General features: G+C 39.1%; 1 protein-coding gene across 8 annotated transcripts in view; it reads right to left on the bottom strand.

The window, feature by feature from the left end:
- Positions 1 to 16,312, bottom strand: part of KLHL32 (kelch like family member 32) — a gene marked incomplete at both ends in the record, with an annotated part of 159,244 nt that overhangs the window by 37,527 nt on the left and 105,405 nt on the right. The gene's annotated exons all lie outside the window — the stretch shown is intronic.

Here is a 16,312-nt window from a genome sequence, read left to right as displayed (position 1 = left end):
AAAGCACCAGAAACTAGGGAGTGGGGATCGGAGCATTTCCTACCAGAACAATGAGAATGTTACCATGGAGGAATATTAAAAATTATAACAGTGTTCACTCGAGTGCTATAATTAAAATTGTGTCAACATTTTGCTTGTAAAACAGATTTTTCAAGGGAGGCTGCACATTAACCATTATAGCTGACTACAGACATATCTAAGACACATAGGCTATTTTTTCCTCTAAGAAATGTACTTCAGTGGAATCAAATATGATGAGGCTCCACGTCATATACCGTCGGGGGAAAAAACTGACAAATTTTTAAAAAGAATATTCAGCTTAGCAGATGTGATAATAACACATATTCTCTTGTTCATTTAAAATTTCTGAAGTTTGGAGATTGATATTCTTATTTTCATCTTTTGGCAAGAATTTGTATCTGATAATCATGTTTATAATACTGCAGGACTCCAAAAACAAAAGCCCTAGATACTGAGCATGTCTCTTATCCACAGAGGAGGATAAAGACACAGGATGAGAGGAAGCAAAATGCAAACCTCCCTAAGGCTGGCCACATTTAAGTCCCGGATATTTAGGAGGAAAAATAAAAAGTGGCCTGAATTGTTCTAGCTTGTAACATGAAAGGGTTTGTTTTTTTTTTTTAAAGGTAAGCTTATATTAATATGAAGGGAAAAATAAAGAAAGAAAAAGAGATAAGTTTAATATCCTGTTATCTTCTCTACCTATGAGAATTGGCTACCCATTTGAACTGATCTTTGAAACACTAATTAAAAAGAACAGCATGTGGAGATGGTTGACATTGGAACAGTCATTTGGCTTCTCATCTGTGAAATAAATGAGTTCAAGAAAGAACCTCTCCTACCACTAGGATATATATCACCTAAAAAGATACACCAAAAATATTTCAATCTAGAGATGGAAGAGGTAACCAAAACTAAACACTGCATCAAGTATTTAAGATATAGGCTTCTATAACACAAGTACTTCTTATAAATCTCTTTTCAGAAAAATATACGTGTGTGTGTGTGTGTGTGTGTGTGTGTGTGTGTGTGTGTGTGTAAGTATAGGCCCACACAGACTCATGTGCAGAGAATTGGATTATACCATAGTCTTTTTCTCCCTGGAAGCAACTTTGTCATATTTTAATATCCAAACTAACAGATAATATCATTTGTAAGTATCTCTAGTAAAATAGCATCTCTTGTAAAAATAGTGTATTATCTCTTGTAAAAATAAAAACTCTGAAGGTTTATTCTTGATCTTAAGTATTTATTTATTTATTTATTTATTTATTTATTATTCATGGTACTAGACACTGAACTCAGAGGCATTCTACCTCTGAGCTACACCCCTGGCCCTATTTTTTAATTCTTTATTTTAAAATAGAGCCTTCACTAAGTATTTAAGGCTGACCACAAACCTATCATCTTCCTGTCTCAGCTTCTCAAGTACTGGGATTACAAGTGTGTGTGACCACGCCAAGCAGTCTTAAGTATTTTAAAGTGTTCCTGGAAAATATACTCATAGAATTTGGAGCAGAGATGTAATCTTACAAGTCTAAACGTTTCCGTTTTTTTTTGTAGACAGAGCTTCACATGCAGGAACTGTCCTTTTATATTGTCCTTTCATTGGTGTTTCAAGTGTTGCTGGCACATTTATAAATTTTATTATTTAAAAACCTATTTAATTTGTAAACATGCCCTAAAGCACCCCGAGAGCATCAACCCTTTCAGTATTTCTCTGTGTTTGATTCATGAATAATGAGCCAATAGTAAGTGCACTGGCATGTGTGTTCCCCACCTGAAATTAAACCTTTAATTGTATGACCAAAAGGACCTCACGGGCTCAAACAGCTGCCCCAGATTGCTGACATAGAGAATAGTCAAGTCATTCTAATAAGTGGTACTTTGGTGAATTTAGGAGATCAGGAAGTGCCTAAACTGCAGGTAAGTCTCCAAATAAAAAGAAAATATCCTCAAAGGTCACTTTCAGCATTGAGTGGTAGGAAGCACCGAGATCAGAGTGAGGAAAATGTCAGCTGAAGCACAGGCCTAAACATGTTCGGCGGCCAGACTTCACTATCAAGGGGACTGAATATGGATAGAGCAGGCGCCATGCCAGCTGGTAAGGAAAGAGGAACTGGTCTATCCTGTTGATGGCTGCAAAGGAATACCACCTAAACGATCACTTTCACCATGGGAATTTCAGTCTGGCTACTGATGTTATTTTGACAGGCATGGTGGCACAAACCTCTAATCCTGGTAACTAGGGAGGGTGAGACAGGAAGATCACAGGTTCAAAATCAGCCTCAGCAACTTAGCAAGACTCTCAGCAACCTAGAAAGACCTTGTTTCCAAATTTAAAAAAAAATCTAAAAAAGGGGCTGGGGCTGTTGCTCAGAGGTAGACTGCCCCTGGGTTCAATCGTTCAATCCCCAGTAACACACACACACACACACACACACACACACACACACACACACACACTCCATATTTTATACTCTACTCACTAGCTCCATTTTACCATAGTATAAACTTGGAGTGAATCCTCTTTTTCCACTTTGCAACACCTTTGAATACAATACACAACATAAGATCCTTATCTAAAATGATACACTTTCACCACAATTATCAGAGACTATTTTTTTTACCCAAATACAATTCTCAGAGAAGAGGTAATATAATAAACCATTCATTATATAGGTCTGAAGGTATAGCTCAGTGGTGGAGCACTTTCCTAGCATATGCTAAAGTCCTGGGTTCTATCTCCAGCAGAGGAAGGAAGGAAGGAAGGAAGGAAGGAAGGAAGGAAGGAAGGAAGGAAGGGAGGGAGGGAGGGAGGGAGGGAAAGGCAGCAACACTGGTCATATAAAGGGGCTTGGTGTATGAATGCATCATTAAAAAAAAAAGCAAACACTGATGAGTTTCAAAAGAGAAATCAAACATGTAAGTACTAAGATGGCAGAGAAAATGATAAATGGTTTAGTTTGGGTAGAAGAAGTGACCCACAGAGCCCAGCATGTAGCTTTCATGCAAGGGGGCCAGGGTAGGGAGAGATGGCTCTGAGGGGAGGACTAGTGGCCAGTCTTGGAAAGTGTGCAAGGGAAGAGGAAGTTGTAATGAAAGAGTAGAAGACAGTGGCTATACCAAAAGCTAGTCTGTAGGGTAGGTAAGAGGAGGATCGTGTTTCAGTCCTGGTGGGTAGTCCACAAGTGTTTGCTACATGAGAAAACACAGGCATCCAATCTGGGGAAACTGCAGATCTGAGACATTCTTTGTAAGGTTAGCAGGAAGAGCAAGAGGAATTAGAAAGTTGGGATTGAAGAGGAAGAAGCTTGGCCCAATAACCAGACAGAGCCCTGGAAGCAGATCAAGTACAGTACCAGGCTGGGCAATGAAGGTGAGATGCTTGGTGGGACCATCTGAAGGGAACATCACTGTGGAGAGGGCACAGTCTTCATCAGCTAAGCCAGTTTCAGAGATCCCCCGTAGGAGTTTCCCACACTTCTGCATTAAAAGTACACAGGTTGGGGAGATCAGAACCCAGTCAGGCTTGAACTAATATCAATTTGAAATCATGAGTGCTATTTCCATTAAGAACAGATGGCCTTTGCTCAAGTCCCATGAATTTGCAAACATAGCAGATCTATAAAGTTAAATCACTCACTGTCACAGATACCACAAGGTAATATTAAAATGAAACCTCATGCTACCTTCCTAAATACCAAAATCTGTTGGTTGATTTGATTGGCATGTTTTTCCTCCTAATTATCTTTTTATATTTTATTGCTTAATAGTAAGACAGAACAAATCAATAATTTTATGAAGCATCCCTGAGGGTTATTTTCATCCATGTTGTCCACAGATCTAAGCAAAAATAATCCTTTGTGGTCTAGTGTGGTGAATAATCTGGTGAGACCAGCTACATGTGCAAACTTATTCTCGCTTATTTTTAAATAAGCATTTTAAACAGCACTGTTGCTTAAATAAGGGTCGCATTAAGACAGTAGCTGGATTCAGTGGCTGGATTCGCTTTTTGAGCCTCTTCAGGTGAGACCGAATTATCATCTAATGACTTTCTTTACTATTCAAAAACAAAATGCTTTTTGAGAAAAGCAATTAATAAATAATGTAAAAACAGAACACTCGAAGTAAAATTATAATCGTGGTGGCACTGTCATTTTCACATCTATAGACTTAATTGTTTTACAACTGACACATGAGAAAAAATGTCCAAGTCTAAATAAAAATATGCGGCTGAATTGGAGGAAAAAAAAAAACAGAAGCAGGAAGCAAAACAATGATTCTAGCTGTCAGATGCCTAATGTAGGAGACCACCATGCACAGCTCGCAGACAGAATAAGCATTTTTCTTCATTTTTTCCTTTTCCTCCATTTTCCTTTTTAAAAGCTATGGGTAAAAAAAAAATATACAAAACTTATTGCAATGGGAGCTGCACCTTGTAAACACTGGCATTTTCAGATGTCTAGGTTGTTTTTCTTCTATACTTCAAATAGTTATAAGATTAGGCAATAGATTTATACAAATTGAAATTTGCAACATTTAATAATCTTAATACTTCTACAGACAGATACCTGCCTTCCTGCTTCAGCCCCTCCTCCCAGGCTTCCCAGCAAAGGAAGGAAAAGGAGTCAGATGCTAGGCTTGGAAGTGGGAATCCGACAAACCTTTGTGAAACAGGCTGGGGAGAGGGATGTAAGTTCCACGCATGTGCCCGTTTTGAATTTATTGCATTTGCTGGTTAGTATAAGAAACAGTGCAGAACTGTGAGCTACTGCTTTAGCAAACTGGCCCAAGTATCCCTGTCGCGCCTACTTCCCCACCGCCCAATCGGAATGGAAACATTTGCTCTCTTGGAAGGCAGTGATAAGGATGGATTTTTAAAGTTTCCATTTTTAAGTGAAAATGAAAGAAAAATGCTCTTCTAGATGTGTTGTGCCTTTGAGCTCCATTTGAAAAAAAGAAGAAGAAAAAAAAAAGGCAGAGAAAGCTGCTGTGAAGGTCACCGAGTGAAAGAACTTCCTCGGGGCACAGAATAAATTAAATCCCAAGGAAAAAATAAAATGTGATTTCCAGAGTGTGAGGCACAAACTCCAAATGACAATGATTGACAGCCAAACTATATCCGTGCAATATCCAAGACTGCACGTTCTCATTTACCTCAGTGTAGCCAGCAAGCGCCCATTAAACATCCGTCTGATGCCCAAATTAACCTTCTTGGCAAACTGAAAGAGGCACAAACTATCATAATCAACCTTTCATTATCACAGCAGCCTCTAGTTAAAGGGTCAGAATAATTGTGCCATCAGAGCCTTGATTGTTTTCAATCAACAGACGGCTGGAGTGACAGCTCGGTGATGGAGAAGTCTGATGAAACGGCACCAGGCCTAATCAGAGCAGATGAAAGGAAGGCATGATTGGTGCAAATGAACAGTCGTGCCTCTCCTTTTCATTTACAATCTGAAATTACTCTTAAATTTGTGGGGGCTTTTTCCCTCCCTTATGAGCACCACTGAAAGAATGTTTGACTTATTATGAGTTCTGACAGTGCAGAGTTATAAAACACAGGTAGGGTTATCAGCTGAGGCTTTAAGTGGGTATTCAGCATAATTCTAACAAATTCACTCTTGAAAAGCACAAAATGACTAAAAAGGCTTCCAATGACCTAACCTCTCAGTGCTGTTTGATTAGCAGACCCGTTTATATTCGGCTGCCATTCTAAATAATAAGAAGATAAAACTCAGGACAGGATTACCCTGGGAATATATTCTCCCAAGCCCACTGCTTAGTTCCTCTGCCCCAAATCCCTACTGTGGGACTGTAAGAACTTTAGGGGCTCAAAGGAGTTCATTCATCACAGGGTATGCATCAAACAGGAATTGATTTTGGTTAAGAACCTAAGCTAAGCCAGGCATGGTGACACACGTCTGAAATTCCAGGGTATGGAGGCTGACACAGGAGGATCTCAGGTTGGTGCCCAGGCTCAGCAACTTAGTGTGTCTCTCCACAACTTAGTGAGACTGTTTCAAACTAAAAAATAAGAGGGCTGGGGATGTAGTTCACAGATAGAATGCTCCTCCAGTACCACAAACAACAAACAACAACAAACAAACAAACAAACAAAAAAACAAATAACCACCAAACCTTGAAGCTACAAGGGAAGGGAGGAACTGGAACCCACCAGCCCAATGCTGATATCAAAAAGAGTATCTGGAGAAAAGGATTAAAATTCTATGATGGGCAGGCTAAAGATTTGACACCAAAACGATTTAGACAAAATTAGAGCTGTATAATGTTACATTTACATAGATGCTTTTATGAACAAGTGTAGATATTAACATCCTTAGAAAAATTTAGTGATTATTAGAATATATATTTTGAGTAGCAAATGTAAGATCCTAATATCTATTTTCTTCTTTAATTTTGAGATCAACTAGTCAATCATGAGAGTTTTATGATTTATATCAGTGCTATCCAACAAAGAAAAGCCTTTCAGCTGTAGAGATTAGTGTGTGTGTGTGTGTGTGTGTATGTGTGTGTGTGTGTGTGTGTGTATGTGTGTATGTGTGTAGACTTTAGAGATTTTGATCTTTCTGGATTTCGGTGTTTGGATTATGGAACTCTGGACTGTGTCTTTTGGGACTATTATCGGCATCAGTATAAAGCAGAGGAGACAGTGGCTGCTAGCTCAGGATTTAGGGTAGGTTTTAATTACTTGACTGAAAATTTTACATAAAACTTAGGCTGCTTTATTTGCTATATTGTGTGCTGAAATTATGAGACAAGGGCATGTACTTATCAAAGTAAAAAAGGGGTTATTAAAAAATTTTTTTAATTTTTTCATGCAGTAGTCTGCAAAATTTGTTTTCTGAGAGTTTGACTTCATGCATGGATCAATTACTTATCACAAATGTACCTAATATGTACAAAACTCACATAGTCCTATATAAGTAGATAGAAAAATTCAAGTAGAATATTTCCAAGTCTGTCTTATGACTTTCTATAATATCTTAAAAAAAGTCAGGTTTTTTTTAGACAATATCCAGAGAAGATGCCTGTCAAAGTATTCAAACACATGTATTTTCCATATCCATTCTTGCTTTCCATATTTTCTCAAGTGCTCAGCCTCCTTGGCAGGCCACGCCACTTCTTTGTGCTCACAGGCAACTCCAGAAAGTTTTATCATTGATACAGACTCCATCATCTCTTGGGGACTTCATTCTCTCAATGTGAGGTTGCCTTTTTAAGCCAACCTTCCTTCTGCCCAGAAGACAGTTTGTATATAGGTCAAATTGGGGTAACTTCAGGATACTGGCTTCACATAAGATTTAAAACGGGATTTCCTGGTTGGTTCACAAAGCCCAAAGATGAAAGGCAGGCCAATATGGACAAGACCCTCTTCTAACTCCCAGAATTCTAGGAGTGTGGAATTAATCATTCTTAAGCACAACATGGTCCTTGTCCACGGGCTATATCTTATGAGACGAGAAGAGCAAATGTCTTCTTCAGAGGAGCTGGCAAAGTTGATGAATCAATCCCTTTGTTTATTTTATTTACCCTTTATTGGATTTATATGGGGCTTTATTCACTCTTTATTGGATTTATATTGGATATATATGGGGTTTATAAAGAGTATATAGTCCCATCAGTGGGCAGAATAAGGAGTCCCTTATAGTCCTCAGATCCAGTGTCAATCTCACAGCCATTGCAAGGGGCCCTAAGTGCATTTGCCTCTTCACTAAGCATCATCCCTTCTGGATGGAGTTTGAGTTTTACTTTCAACTGTGAGTAATTTCCCATTGTGATTGGCTGGCTTAAAGTCAATTTAGTATAATTAATGCCAAATTACATTGTAATTCACATAGAATTACAAATTAAAAGCTATATTAAGAGCAAATGAATTAATCAAAATTAATGATATTATGCTCACTTGTTTTAAAGTGTTAATAAGATAGGTCTTCCTAAAACGTTTAAACTTTAGCACACCATCCATCACTCCTTTAATTACCTGATTTCCTTGTGTGGCCAGAGGAGATAGAGTGTGAGTATTTCTCATCAACATGAGCACACATAAAGAAGGTGTGTGCATTCAGGGCTCTTTTTAGCTTCTGTCCTTAGAGCACAAGTAATATATGTGTCACTTGCCAATGTTGAACTGTAATACTTTCTATAAACTGAAGGGAACGATGTTAGGAATCTTTGATAACTATCTTGAGAACACATTAAGATTTGTTTTAAAAAAGGTTTTATCTTCTTTGTTATGTATTCTCTATGAGAATGTTAGAATCAGCTCAGTCCTTCTATGTGCTACCCAACATAAGGCAAAGGAGGTGAACCGATGAGGGAGTAGGGCATCATCATAGAGAAGGCACAATAAAAGTCTGAGGACCATTTTTATCTGTGAACATGGCCCCAATTAGTATCTTAGAACAGCTGTTTTCCAGGGATGTTGAATGCAGATGTTCTTTATTTTCACTTGTAATAAAAGTCTTGGAGGCAGAGTTAGAGCAGCAGTTTGTATGAATATCGTATTCAACAATAAGTGTTGAGTTCTCCCTAGACATAGTTTTTGAACGTAAATAATTCGAGAGCCGTTGGGCCACTCTGCAAAGAAGCTTAGATCTTCTCCCTTAGAATGCCCAGAGCAGAAAACCTCCATGGTCTGACCCAGCCAACTAGCATGAACTCCGTGTTCACTTGATGCCCTTGTATTGCAAGGCACGGACCCACGAGTTAATTTGTATTGGAAAAAGACTAACATTTATCAATGTCAATAAATTAATATTTCTCTTAAACCCCATATCTAAGCTATTATCCAACTGTCAATTTCAGCTGCATAAATTTCTAAGTTTTCAATATATTGGGCATAAAGTGAAGATGCAATGATTAATCATTTCCCTTCCCCCACCTCCACTTTCTAGCTCCAGGTAGGGATAACAGCCTGCAGACTTTCTCCCACACAGTCTGTATCTTTGCAGCAGAAATAATGGCCCTGGTTCTCTTTTACACTGATTTAAATCTCTTGATAGGATTTAAAAGCGATTCTCCCTTATCAGTCTTCTTTTCCTGTTTTACACTCCACCATTTTGTACTCTGAAGGAATGAATGCTGGTTCCCCCCTCTGTCAAGATTCCCTATCCATTCTTCTTTATCAACCCATCCGGAGCCCCAATCTTCTGGTCTGTGATCACAAAAGACCCTCGGCAACACTTCTCTGTACTACTGTTATTGGATCTATTTTTGCAGCTTTCCACAAAGCTGAAAATAGGCAAAAATAAAAACTGGTGATTTATTAGGGAATTTGCACTACTGGCTCACTCATAGGTTAACTTATAAAAATCTCTGATATAGAAGATACTATGAGGTTCTATTTATTTAGGGGTTTTGTGTATTTCAGGAGAACACAGTGAGACCCCCCCCCCTTAAAATGTACAGTGTGAGCAGAGTCACTTTGCAAGCTCTGGTTTTCTCATTAGTTAAAATCCGGATAAAACTTTCCTCATCAACCTTAATAAGGCTGACGAGAGACCCAAATGAAATAGGCATAAAAATGTTTTAAAATATGAAGCTCTCTAGGCTTGCAAAGAATTATTATTGTTGGCTTTATTGATGGACTTCTGTGCCTAGCCTCAGGGTTTCCACCTCATATATAGCTTATGGTTGGGTTTTATTTTTAAATCCCTGATAACCCAGGTAACAGCAATATTACTGCAGGCCACCAATGCATAAGTAATATTCTCCAGTCATCCTTCTCCTTCTCACAGCAGCGACAACAAAAATATCAGTCTGGAAACAACATGAATCACAATGAAAATTAGAAGCAGAGAACATAAATATGTCATATCTCATAAATCACCTTGTTCTCTTGTGCTCATTCTTTAAAAAGAAAAAGAAACTATTAACTCATGGGAACAGCAGCACCTGAATACAAGTTGGGTCTCCTGTAATTTCTGATAATCACTGCCCCTCGCAGCTACTTGACAACACACAGCTCAGTGCTGAGGATTAGCCGGAGCAAAGTCCCTCTGAAACGCAGGTGTCATGTGTCTTACAAAGGCATCCAGCCCAGAAAAACAGCAGCAAAACCACTAGTCAAGCCACTCGGGATGAATCCTCACCGAGGAATTAGCTGCATGTAGATCAGGAGGAATGCCTAGATACACACTCTGGCAGCTTCCAGCACCAAGCCCCAAAATGGCAGTGTTCCTTAGTGTCCAGCTGGGGGGCCTTAGGAGAGAAAATATCCTCTAGGCAGTGTGATTTGGGAGGCAAGGTAGACACCGTTCTGCCCACTAACACAATAAGAGAATACAGATATCCCCATCACGTTTGTAGAAAAGACTGAATGTAGCTGGGAGGAACTATATATAACGAGTTTCAGAAAGATAATTGGCAAGCTGTACAAATTTGATTAGTTTAAGGTAGTAAATAATTCCAGAGAGAGAGAGAGAGAAGAAGAAGGAGGAGAAGAAGGAGGAGGAGGAGGAAGAGGAGGAGGAGGAGGAGGAGGAGGAGGAAGAGGAGGCATGAAGAGCCACTGAAAGTGCCTATCTGAAAAAAATATATAGTAAGGATACTACACTGCCTATATGAAACAGGATTGACAGAATTGAGGGTAGAAATATACAATTTTATTTAGAGAGAAGAGATTTCAGGCCACAGTATTTTGTTGCATTGCTAGTTACCAAGGTCCATGAATTAAAAGTTGTGGAGCCAGGCATGGTGGCGCATGCTTGTAATCCCAGCATTTGGGAGGCTAAGACAGGAGGATAGAGGTTCAAGGACAACCTCAGCTACTTAGTTAGGCTCCTTGCAACTCAGTCAGACCCTGTATCAAAATCAAGAATAAAAACTAGGGCTCTGGGGGTAACTTGGAGGAAGAATGCCCCAATATGGCAAAAAAAAAAAAAAAAAAAGTTGTGGACATCACTTACAGAAGTGTGTGTTTGTATGTGTGTGTGTATAACTGGGTATTAAAACTGGGTGGAGGGGGGTCTATCTCTGAGGCACACCCCAGACGTATTTTATTTTTTATTTTGAAACAGGGTCTCACTAAGTTACTGGGTGTCTTGCTAAATTGCTTAGGCTGGCCTCAAAGCTTCAATGCCCCTGTCTCAGCCTCCTAATGAGGCTGGGATGAAAGGTGTGCGCCCTCTTGCCTGGCTTCACAGAACCTTTTCATTAATTAAACATCCACAGTCTAGTATCTTTGAATCGAACCAAACCACACGATTGGCAAAGGTCTGAAGCTGGTTAGAGGGTATGTACGTGAACAGGGTTAGCCATGAATGAGGGGCCAAAGAAATGCCCAGGGGACACGGGTGGTGTGGAAGCATCCAAACAAAAGAATTTCATTTTCCATTTACCCATATCATTTCAGCATGCCCCAAATTAGCAAAAATGTCATTACACTGTTTGGCACAAGCCAGTCCTCAGTGGGAGAAAATCAGGTGTAGTGGGAGGGAACAGACAGAAAGGTCCACATTAGACTCTGCCAGATGGATGGAAGCAGGGCCTCTGGTCCTTTCTATTACTGACGGCCAGTGCCCCTGCCATGCCAGACTCAGTAAGACATGGTAGAGCAGAGCAGGTACTCGGCAACTATTTGAAATATATGAAAGAATGAATAAGGCACAATCATGGAACAGAGAATTAGAGTTAGCAAGATGACAGGTGTGCAGGCAGGCAGTGGCCCCCAGGCTCCCAATCTGTGGGCATTATCCCAGCAGAGAGGCCAACCAAACACCTCATAGTTTCCTTTAGAGCCACAGGATGAATTTGATGCATCTTTGTGTCCACGACTCAAGTGAATTTAGAAACAGTGAACCAAAGTGGATTAGCTCAAGACTTCATTCCAGCCTTGCTCGTTTCTGGCTTTCTTATCTCAGTTTCCCCCATGTGTACCACTGGAGAAAAAAAGCAGTATTAAATGCAGACGAATTCTCAAAATGTGATGTAGTGTTATGATAGTATTGTCGGATACATAGCCTTGTGTGAAATCCTTGCTTCTCCCAGAGCAGCAGTAGATTAAGGTCAGTTTATCATCTAAGAGATAAAAGATGAAAGCTGAGTGCATTTCTAGTATCTTCTGCTCTCCAACTATAAAAGGAAAGTAGCTTTTTGGGGTGGGTTCTTCTGGGATTCCTTTTGAGGATATAATTAAATCAAACTATTACCCAGATGATTTTGTGATTTACAGATGAAAGCCCAGGAGGATCTTGTGAAAAACTACCACACAGGAGGTTGTTGATCTCTCTAAACAATGTGTGACTTATGTCTCTAGAAATATAAGGTGGACTTGTTATTAACAGTTTAATTTATGAAAGCAAATTCTCAACAAAAATATAAGAAATACTATAGCCTTTAAAAGGCCAAACTCATTTTCTATACCACTCTTTCTAGAATAAATACAGCTTTAAATAGAATAGCAAGGCATTTTATTACCCATTCAATGCATCATAGTATAAAAACTCTACATTATTGTTTTAATTTTTTATGAAATGCAAGAGAATACTACAGCAGTATGAAATGTAACCTTTATAGAAACAACCTGTATCTTAGGAATCATATAACTGAAGACAAATGGAAATAGGGTTACCCTTCGTGACCCCAAACAGATTACACGATTCCCTTTTGCCATACAAAATGGAACATAAGTAGGATAAAGACGATTCTGCTAAAGTCTGACCCTGTTTGACACCATTCATGCGACAAGTGAATTGTTTGGTCTTACTATTCACATAAATCTAGGCAAAGTTAGGCTCAAAATATAAGAAGGTACTCTCAAGCCCAAGGTTAATAATGAGATAAACATTGATAAGATCCCAAGGTTAATCAAGGAAGATAAGTACTGTCCTTACAAAATAATGTCTTCCTCACTAAAAGTTAAAAAAGGAAATTAATAATTAAAGGAAAATAAAACTTTTCCACATTCAGGGATGAAAGTAAAATAAATACAATATTGGACATTTTTTGTAAAGCTTTTAGGTTTCTTATACTATGCCTACCACATAATAGATACTCAGGAAATATTCACTTTTATTCCCACAAATTATCCACTCTAAAATATCCTTTTTGTTTCAATTTCAGAGATGAGCTAAAAATTAAGATAGTTGTATTAGTCAGGGTTTGTGTGTAGTGGTGTGTGTGTGTGTGTGTGTGTGTGTGTGTGTGTGTGTATTAGGTATTGAACCCAGAGATATTCTACCTCTGATCTACACCCTATCCCCCTCATTTTTTGTGGTAATGGGATTTGAACCCAAGGGCATTCTACCTCAGAGTTATACCCTTAGCCCTGTTTTATTTTGAAACAGAGTCTCACTAAGTTGTGGAGGGCCTAGCTAAGTTGGTGAGGCTACCTATGAACCCAAGTTCCTTCTGTCTCAGCCTCCCAAGTACTGAGATTATAGGCATGCACCACTGTACTTGGCTATGCTCAGCCATATTCATTCATTTGTTTGTTTGTTTGTTTGTTTGTTTATTGATTGATTTTTTTGTGCGTGTGGTACTGGGGATGGTACCGAGGGGCATCCTACCTCCGAACTATACCTCCAGCCCTATTTTTTTTATTTTAAAACAATGTCTCACTGAGCTTCAAAGGATCTTACTAAGTAGCTGAGGTTGGTTGTGAACCCAGATCCTCCTGTCTCAGCCTCCCAAATGCTGGGATTACAAGCGTGTGCCACCACACCTAGCTTTATTTATTGTTTTGAAGCAGAGATTTGCTAAGTTAACATATGCTGGCCTAGAACTTGTACTCCTCCTGTCTCAGCCTACAAGTACTAGGATAGCACTGCTCTGGGTTTTAGTCTTTTAAAATCATAAGGATCTCACTCCTTTGGGCTGAGGTCTGGAGAGAAGAGTGCAGTTAGCAAACCTGTCCTCTGCCCTTTACTCAAGCATGGTTCAGGGCACTTTGTAGGTTCTTAACCATTACTAATGCATGGACAGCCACACCTTCTCCCTATGTTTTTGTTTGTCTAGTAACTTATGTGCTTTACGGGCTTTTTCTATAAACTATACTCCCATAGGCTGCAGTAATCTCCCTCTCAGTCTGCTGAAGGAGAATCTGAGGTTGAAGAGGCAGGGCTAGACTTTCCTGAGAAGCAAACCAAGAATAGTAGCACTTCCTGTGAAAGTGGAACAGGTAGAGTGTGTGTGGGAGTGGTGTGGAATTATTTCATTATTTCATTCTAAGTTTTTTTTTTTCCCTAATGATGAGTTGCCATGTTTTGGCTTATTTATTTATTTAAAACTATTTCAGAGGCAGAATGCTCCAGGATTCAATCCCAACACTGCCAAAACCCATTAAAACTATTTAATTAACAAATTGGAATTGTATATATCCAAGGTGTTCAGTGTAATCATCCATCACCATTACATTAGATTTTCAGAACCAGTTCACCTTATAACAAAAAGTCATATACCCTTTGTCCAGGATCTATTCATTTCTCCTATCACCCAACCACTTATGGCAAGAGCCTATCTCAATAGTGTACAATTGCATGTTGAATCTAACCCAAGATATGTAACAGGATGCTATTAAAACAAATTTCTAAATTAGAGCTAAAACCTAAAATCAAAATTAAACTGCCAGAGATTTGCCTAGTTACTAATGTGAGCGACCTCATGCCCCATCCCTCCTCTTCAGCTTATTACTGGGAACTGAACTCAAGGAGGTTCTATCTCTGCACTACATCCCCCAGCCTTATTTATTTATTTATTTATTTATTTATTTATTTATTTATTATGATACTGAGGATTGAACCCAGGGTTATTTTATCTCTGAGATATATTCCCTTTTGTATTTTTTTTATTTTAAAACAGGATCTCACTAAGTTGCTGTGGGCCTGGCTAAGTTACTGATACTGGCCTCAAACCTGCCATTCTCCTGTCTCAGCCTCCCAAGTACTGGGGTTACAGATTATGTGCAACCCCATGCTCAGCTAGATTTGCTCAGTTTTAGTCTCCTCTTTCTTTGAAACCAATAATTAGTTTGGCATCTGGAAGGTAAGAAATCACTGGCCTTGAAACACAAACCCAAACTGTTAAGCTGAATTGAAAGAATGACAATATATTTTTAGAGGACTTCTACATTCTCATCCATCTAAGGTGTGAGTGTGGCGGGAGTGAATACAGAGCCATGAACTAACAGACTGCGTGGTGTCAGGCTGTGGGAAGGAGGGAGAACTTACCCGGGAAGGACCAAGAAACCCTCTGTGAGAAAAAAGACTTGAAGCTAAAAAAGTCAAATGCAATAAACAAACAAACAAACAAACAATACCAGATAAGGAGGCCTAAGCTTGGGGCACTTCACAGATTCACAGAATGGTTACTGCAGCCTATAGCCTATCTGTCAAAGAGAAGGACAGGGGAAAGACCAGCAGGGAAAGGTAAAAAAAAAAAGTTTATTCAGTGAGGATAATTTGAAGGTTCTTATGACAGGTCTTCAGAGCCAGACAGTGTGAAATGTGGTAAATAATGAAAATTAGGCCTTTCACCAAAAAAGAGATTGTCCCAGTTTACATGATCAGTACACATCGGAACTGCCACCTGGGTAAATGTGCGCACGTGTTCACGGCGCGCTCACCTAAGCTACCGGTGTCACATACTAATCAAACACCACACTACCTTTCCACTTGCTTTTCTATTACCTGTCCTACTTTGTGGCAATTTCCTTTCTCCTCCCCAACACCCCTGGCTTCACGGTTCTTCTTTAAGACATGGGATAGGGATTTGTCAAAGTCAATGAGCACTTTATTACAGTGAGAACGTTTCGTAATGAACAATTCAGCAATTTAATGAGATTCTGTAGATCTGTCTCCAGCCTGTCCATCAAGTTTCACTTCTGTAAAGCACCCTGACACTAATCCTCTGGCATACCCAATCTGCACCCTGGGCTGAATATTAGATTCTTCCATGGTATATTGCATTACTAGTATAACCTCAGCAAAAATGATGAACTTAACTATACTTGAGGCAATATAGCTGGTCTGATTTGATTTTCCTCTATTGAGTTGAGTATGAGGGAATTACTTAGTTACTAAGATAAAGCAAAAACAGTTTCTTATTGCCTGCTGAATGCCTAAATTGATAATATGTATGGGAGTCTTTTAAATCTTTCTTGAGGACCAGGTCTAAGAAATAACTATTGCCTGCAGCAAAAACCAGTGTTTAAAATTCTACATTATAATATTAGTAACCTTTAGAGAGGCAATTATGATCACTCTTAAGTGGACAGTATGGAATTTTCTTGACACTCAGACATCTGCCCATCCCCAAGTCAGTCCCC

The sequence above is a fragment of the Muscardinus avellanarius genome, assembly GCF_963383645.1.
Source record: "Muscardinus avellanarius genome assembly, chromosome: 8".
Lineage (NCBI taxonomy): Eukaryota > Metazoa > Chordata > Mammalia > Rodentia > Gliridae > Muscardinus > Muscardinus avellanarius.
This window is presented reverse-complemented; position numbering and strand designations above follow the sequence as displayed.